We start from the raw sequence: 8238 nt of genomic DNA, 5'->3' as shown, positions 1-8238 counted from the left end.
AGCAACGAGGCCAGACACTACCTGAGGGCTGGTGAGGTTTCTTATGGTGCAGGAGTGATGATTGGGAATGACGTGCAGGTGCGGAGCTGATTAGAATTCAGGTGACAGTAATCGGCGTGATAGGGGGTGGGGAGAACCTAGCCTAGTGTGCGTTTCCGAAAATCATCGTTAGCCAACTAAGGGTCGCAAGTTGTGTCGTTACAAACATAGTTTGTTGATTTAGTGTTTCCCAAATCCGAGAAACATTCGGACACTACGTTGCAAACTTCTATGCTTGCAACTACACCTCTGGAGCTATAGTTGAAAACATAGTTACTGGCTGTGTTCTATTCCCAGTTATCCCCCTGTGCCCTATTCGTTTAAAACATTCTAACATTTAAACTTGGAATGATTAAAAAAAAAAAAAAGCATTAAAGTCATCTCTCTTAGGTGTAATTTGTGTTCAAAGTATTTTTTACAGTTCAGTTTTAGCGATCTTCATGTTTACAATTGCACTCCCTTTGCAGTGCACTTTCAAAACATTGATGTCATTTTGAACACAGCCGTGGCTCATGACGAAAGCTATAGGTGATCTGTTATTTAAAAGTGGAATTTATGTTACATCTCCAAAGCTTGTGAAAACAAAAAACATAGCAAATGTTAATGCTTTTAATTTATAGTAGGTTATTTATTAAGAATCTGTACTGTATATGACATGGGCCTGTTGGTTAGAACATTTCTGCAGTGGTTTACGTGTGTCAAATTGTAAAAGTAGACTTAAAAAAATAATAAATAAACAATATCCTACTTAATAATAATAATAATAATGAAAATTGTCATCATCATGAATCATAAATCAATAATATTATTATTGTTATTATTAAAGTATGATGTTTTTCATTTCCTAATAAATAATAAATATTAAATTTCATTTTTAATAAATAGCCTCATTATTTATTTATTTATTTATTTATTTATTTATTTATATGATTTATATATGATATTAGAATACGTGTTAGCTTTTGTAAGTGATTTTATGTTCATTTAGAATAGAATATGTAATGTTCTCAATATTATATGTTAAGGAAACATAGGCCCTATATGTGCCATTTACAGAAATTCAATTAGCATGGAAAACGAGTGCATGTTTTTACCAAAACTAATATTTTTAAAAAAAAATGCGTGTGTGTGTGTGTAAAGCAAAATCACTTGCATAAATAAATTATGGGTTCTTTTCTAGAGAAGTTGTTACCACCCCGTTTAGAGCATCATTATGGGTGTTTTACATTATAACTAATGTGGTTCAAATGATGGATCTGCAACAGAGAAACTACAGGTTTCGGGAAACACTCGTCACTGCATCGTTCTTAAAAGCGATTAAGTCGTTTTTTGGGAAACGCACCCCTAGCTGTGACACCTACCTAACTTGTCTAATTAACTTAGTTGATCCTTTACATTGTACTTTAAGATGAACACTATCTTGCACTTCAACTAAAAATTGTCATCATGGAAAGACAAAAAAATGTATTATTAGAAATGTATTAAAATTCTTAAGTTTAAAAGTGTGTTTAAAACATTATTAGGTTAAACAACACTTGAGGAATATTTGAAATATTACAGAAGGGGTAATGATTTTTACTTAAACTGTATATATAGCATTGAATTAAATTCTGAAAAGTAGAAGTTAAGAATGTAATTTATTTTCAAAGCCCTTGTGTGTGCAGTTTGCTAACTTTTATAATTCAAATTTCAAATGAGATGGAAATTGATGAATTGGTTTGCACATGGTGATTAAAGTCATGTACAATTATTACATGATTGACTATTGATTATTGATTATTGAAAGTAAAATGAACAAAACCATCAGATCATTATTTGTTTTTGTTTTCTTTTCTGGCTTGGCATCACTAAAATGAATGAAAAAAAAATTCTGTAAAAAAATTCTACCAGAGTTTCTTTCCAAAACAAACAAAACAAACATTTAAAGTATCGTATTTTATATAACAGCAAAATAAGTCTGGTCTAACTAATGGTTATGAATTTGCTTTGTTCATAAACAAGAAATCACATTAGATCCGCTAAGAGTATAAAGGTTGGTTAGATGTTTGTAGTTTGGACTTTGCATTAAGCATTTGTGGCAAAAGTGTAACCTAATCTGTCATCCTTACTAAGTGCATATTTCATGGTAAATGCATGACCACTTAAACAGTTCACCTCTCCTCAAATCACATTTCCTCAAACGGGACAGCGGATACTCAATCTCCACAAATTAAAGCCAAGGGCTTCGTATGACATATTGTATTAAAGGCAGAAAGAAAAAAATGAAGGCCTTTAATATAGTGTTCTCTGAAAGTCTATCCATTTTTGAGGTTTTGACAAAGTTGCAACTGGCTTACACTTCAATGACCAATGGGACTGGAGCATATGGAACCCTTCTGAAGCTCTCTCACACTGTTCTCTGCACACACACACACACACACACACACACACACACACACACACACACCACACACACACACACACACACACACACGCACACACACGCACACACACACACACTTCCTGCACACTAACAAGGTGCGGCATTGTCTAAATTTAGCTGATGGACTCTATATCTTTCAGTTGTAAGAGGGCCCAAACTTTGCAGCCGCCGCTTGATCTGGTACTCATTTTCATCATTTTGAACATGATACCAGGAGGTGGCCTGGTTTTCATTTTTCGACAGTGCATTCCGGTCAGAGTTGGCTTGTTTTATTGGAAACCTTGTTCCTTTACTCCAGCTTGGCACTTTTTGACCTTGTTGGTCCCTGGGGGCTCATGGGTAATGCAAAGATGGCCTTTTCGTCTGTCAGAGAGTGTGTTAGATGCTTGTTTCAGACATCTACGGGTCATGTGCACAAAAAAGTGTCTTTATTTTTGAAACACAAAAAGAATAGGTAAAAATAATAACACTTGAAAGTAACAATTCCCACTATTGGCTAACTACTGGCTTATTACCTTCTGATTACTAAGTTATTGGCTTTTTTTAGTACTTATTATATGATCTTATTCACTGATCCTACCCAATACCAATACCTAAATCAGGGATGTCGTCACAGTGGAATGAGCATGTTTTACACAGTGGATGCCCTTCCAGCTGCAACCCAGTACTGGAAAACATTCATACACACTCAATTACACACATGCACTACGGCCAATTTAGTTTATTCCATTCACCTATACCGCATGTCTTTGGACTTTTTGCCTCGTTGCATCGAGAAGGACAAACTCTCATGGTCAGTCAAACCAATTATAATACTTGTCTTGCTCTTGTCTGCTCCAGTGTACCCACAGTGTCTACGTCTCACTTAGTGTCTGGTTCCCTCTTGGTTGTGTGTGTGTCCCGATTCCATCTGTGTTCAGGGTCATCAATCAGTCTTTGGTTCATATACCATCCTGCTCCACTGCTCACCATACAGACAAAAGACTTTACCTGTTTGCCATATTACCTGTCATCCATAATCTGCGTTAAGCTGTTACTTTTACTCACTCAGTTCTGCTCTCAGTACCCCTTCTGTGACAAGATGACATCTTAACATTATACGGAAACTCTTTTTGAGTAAGAAAGAATGAATCCCTTATTTAATTTCAATCTACAGAATTATAGTAACCTTACAGTGTTATGTTTACTTTTTAGAAAAAAAAGGTTCATTGCAAACATGATGCTGGTTGAACATTATTGTGGTTAATAAGCTTTTTCTCCTATAATATCAAACATTTTTGTTCTTTACTATAGTGAGTTTATTGCACCATTTTCATCATGCTGCTTTTTTAAAATAGAACTTTTATTTTTATTCAAACTTTGTTCAAAAGAGTGCATTTGAAAATTACATTTACTGAGTTTTGACTTTTCAGTCCATAAACAAAGTACATAAATCTGAGTTTATGACATGGTTTCAATCTGAGTGCATTTCAAGAGTTTGAGAAGGTATTTAGATTACATTACTCCTTTTAATTTTGTAATAGCTTTAAAAAATATTGGAAGAACTTTGAAGAACATTTAAAAAAAACATTGCCTAATAATGTAAGTGTACAAAGATCATAATGCACAAATTTTCTCAAATTTGTAAAATCTATTTGCTTAAAGAAGTTTCCTCAGCATTTAGTTACACTCAAGTGGTTCTTAAATTTAATGAATTTATTTATTCTGTTTAATACAAAACACAATAATCTGAAGAATGTTTTAAACAAGCAGACATCCATATGGTAAGAACATACTATGGAAGTCAACTGCTTCTGCTTTTCAATATTCTCCAAAATGTCTTCCAAAACTCAAACTGGTTTGGAGTGAACTATCCCTTTAAGATTAATTTTTGAAAAGAACTAACTCAAGTTCTTTATTCACAAACTGCACATTCACATACTAAAAAGCCTAAGACTAAAAATTGTTAATCTGTGCTCTCAATGATTAACATTTACACACAAATATAATTGCATAATAACAAGTACTTAATTACATGTAACTAACCCTAAATCTAACCCCATTCTAACCCTAACCATTTGGTAAGTACATGTAATTAATTTAATAGTTGATATAACTTAGTAACTAAATTAATAGTTACACTGTAAGAAACACACAATAACCCGTTTTACTTTTCATTGTCCTTTCATTATACTGAAAACTATCATAAGCTGACTTTGAGAAAAGCCATTTTAAGCATTATGATAAAGTTGATCAAGCTTGTCAACCATATTTTGTGTTTGTATTGGTAACATAAATTAATTCAAATAAAATTTCGCTTTTCACAATAATTATTGTTCCAAAGTTGCTTTACAAAAAGGTGCACATTAATACTAGAATGTTAGCAGAACGTTTGACAAGTTGATATTAGTTCAGCTAAAACTATGTTAAATATTTTAGCACATTTCATTAAATAGATTAAGTTAAAACAGAAGCATTCAAAAATCTTATTTTATCTTATTTTATCTTACTAACATTTTCCTTTTGTTACACTGAAACATGTAAGAAGCTGACTTTGAGAAAAGCCATTTCGAGCATTATGAAAAAGTTGATCAAGCTTGCCCCCCATATTTGTATTGGTAACAGAATTCAATTTAAATCAAGTTAGGTTGCATAGCTCTTTTCGCAATAAAAATCATTCCAAAGTAGCTTTACAAAAAGCTGCACATCATTACTAATGTTTACAGAACATTTGACAAGTTGATATAGTTCTGCTATAAGCTTTGTTAAATATTTAGTTAAATAAATAGCAGTATATTTATTAAATATAAGTTAAAAAGAAGCATTTACGGTTCATGTAACATCAGTGCAAAAAGAACACTAATCACTATAAGGGTGACTATAAACATTTTTGCAAAACAACATGCATTTATGAAGTCAATTTTCTGTCCTGACATTCTCTTTAAAAAAATCGAATTCTGGGAGTTCTTCTAAATAGCAATAAATGCTTTTAGGTAATAGCTTTTAAATGGTCATTGTGGTCAAATGCACTTAAAATGTATCCTAAATGTAAAATGTAACAGCCATTTTTTTTAATATAATATAATATAATATAATATAATATAATATAATATAATATAATATAATATAATATAATATAATATAATATAATATAATATAATAGTTTGTGACATAGTTTGTGGCTGACAAATAGTGAGTGACGGACAATATGAGGGATGGCTTGGGCAAATGATCTCACTGCTTTGTACTACTACAAATGAGACAAAGAATTGGAATATGATATAACACACTTCTTCTGAGGTTTCAAGCCAAATTTGTAAGTGACTGTTAATTGCAAATAGGTCCAGCACCTACAATCTAAAATAAGCATTGTTGCCAGCTAGAATAAAAACACATTTACTTTTTGTTAAAACAAGCTTTTTGAGCAAACTGAAATGACATTGTTAACAGTCTGCCCTTACAACATACTGTAGTCTCCATGCTACATACATTAGTGTTTGGTCCCCTTTATCTTATGTTGTATATTGAATATTTTGTACATTGAATACAATGTTCTGATGTTCTTCTAAATAGCAACAAATGCTTTTAGGTGATACCTTTTAAACGCTCATTGTGGTCAAATGCATTTAAAATGTATTCTAAATGTAAAATGTAACAGCCATTTTATATAGTTATAATATAATATAATATAATATAATATAATATAATATAATATAATATAATATAATATAATATAATATAATATAATAGTTTGTGGATTGGTCTTAGTGAGAGTCCTCTTCACTACTCTAACATCTAACTACTAACATTTCACTGATTTAGGAGCTAGTTTTAAAGCTAAAACATTTTGTGAAATACTTTTGATAAGTCCTATGTCATGGATTGGTCAGGCTCTCACGACCCCCACTCACGAAGATCACCATCACCTGACTTCTAATGAGCACACAGCTGCATCACATTCACGAGCACCAGATAAAAGCACAGCACTCCAGTCGCTCATTGTCCGGGCTCGTCTCGACGAAAGCGGACAACTGAGCGACCACTCAGCGTAGTCATCCTCAGCTAAACAAACGATTTACTTACCTGTTCTCTTTGTATTCCTCCTAGTCTTCCTGGTCCTCCCGAATCGTCCTGTCTTCCAGTCCTTCCAAGTCTGTGTCATCCTCTGTCAGCTGTATCTGGTGTGTGCTGTCCATCCTCGTGTATTCCTGTTACCCAGCCACGGAGGAAAAGACCCCAACATCATTCCTGATCCTCCTGGCTATCCTTCATGTGCTCCTTGTTGTCATTCAATAAACACCCTAACGTTTCCTTACCTCTGTCTCCTGTCCGCTTCATAACAGAAGCCCGGACCCATAACGACGACAACATGAGCACCCTCGATCACTTTCAAGAGCTGGTGGACCAGTTGAAGCGGATTCTACAGCCACCAGCTCCACTTTCCAACGCACCACCAGCACCGAGCACTTCCGCCTCCACAGTTTCTTCTTCGGCCCTTCCTTCCAGTCCCATGGCCCGACCAGCACCCTACTCAGGCGGAGCGGGGGAGTGCAATGGTTTTCTGTTACAATGTTCCCTCATATTCGAAATGCAACCTTCTCTATATCCCACAGATAAGTCAAAGATCGCCTACATCGTATCACTACTCTCTGGACCTGCACTTAAATGGGCTGAGACGATCTGGAACCAAGCCGGGCCGGTCATGAATTCCATCACTACCTTCACGGAGTATTTCAAAGAGGTGTTTGGACGTTCTGATGGGGAAGTAGCCGCTGGAGAGCAGCTGTATCATCTAAAGCAAGGTACTCTATCTACACAGGAATATGCTCTCCGGTTTCGCACTCTAGCAGCTGCAAGTGGATGGAATGAGAGATCGTTGTTGACCACGTACCGGCTCGGCTTGGAACCCACTCTCCGAATCCAGCTGGCCACATTAGATGATACAATGGGTCTGGAGAGATTCATCCAACATTCTCTCCGATGTTCCGATCGTCTCCGTTCCTATCAACAGGACACCATCACCCCCTCGTCTGCACTCCTCCAATCGCCTGAGTCAACAGCCTCTCCAGAACCAGAACCCATGATAATAGAGTCTGGAAGACTGACATCAGCGGAACGACAGAGGAGGCTGACCCGGGGTCTGTGTCTATACTGCGGTGTCAGTGGACACACCCGTATGGAGTGTCCCCTTCGTCCCATTCGGACTTCAGTGAGTGTATTCAGTACGAATATTGAACAATGTAAACCACTTACTACCACCGTACAAATAACTACTGCCTCTATTTCTCTCCTTGTCACAGCCCTCATCGACTCCGGGTCAGCAGGGAACTTCATCTCCCAATCCCTCTGTCGTCAACTCCACCTCCGTACTGAGGCGTCCTCGCATATATACCAGATACAACCGATAACCCAGTGCACTCGATCTTCGACCCGTATCCATCGACAATGCGAAGACATCCTTCTTCAAGTGGGGCTGTTACATCAAGAGAGGATTCAATTTCTGGTTCTGGAGGGTGCAAATATGGACATCATTCTAGGGCGCCCGTGGCTGGTGAAGCACGATCCCATCATCTCTTGGGGCACAGGAGAGATAAAGAAATGGGGATCTGGATGTACACCTACCTGTTTTCCAAATCTCCCTCTTCAAGGTCGGAACCCCATTTCTTTGTTTGCAACATCGGTCGAGAGCCCTCCTGAGAAGCAGTCTATCCACATTCCTAAGGAGTACAGCTCCTTTCATGATGTCTTCTGCCCCAAGAGAGCTTCCCAGCTACCGCCGCATCGGCCATGGGACTGCG

The sequence above is a fragment of the Danio aesculapii genome, chromosome 17, assembly GCF_903798145.1.
Source record: "Danio aesculapii chromosome 17, fDanAes4.1, whole genome shotgun sequence".
Taxonomy (NCBI): domain Eukaryota; kingdom Metazoa; phylum Chordata; class Actinopteri; order Cypriniformes; family Danionidae; genus Danio; species Danio aesculapii.
The sequence above is the reverse complement of the archived record's forward strand: the minus strand, read 5'-3'. Positions refer to the sequence as shown.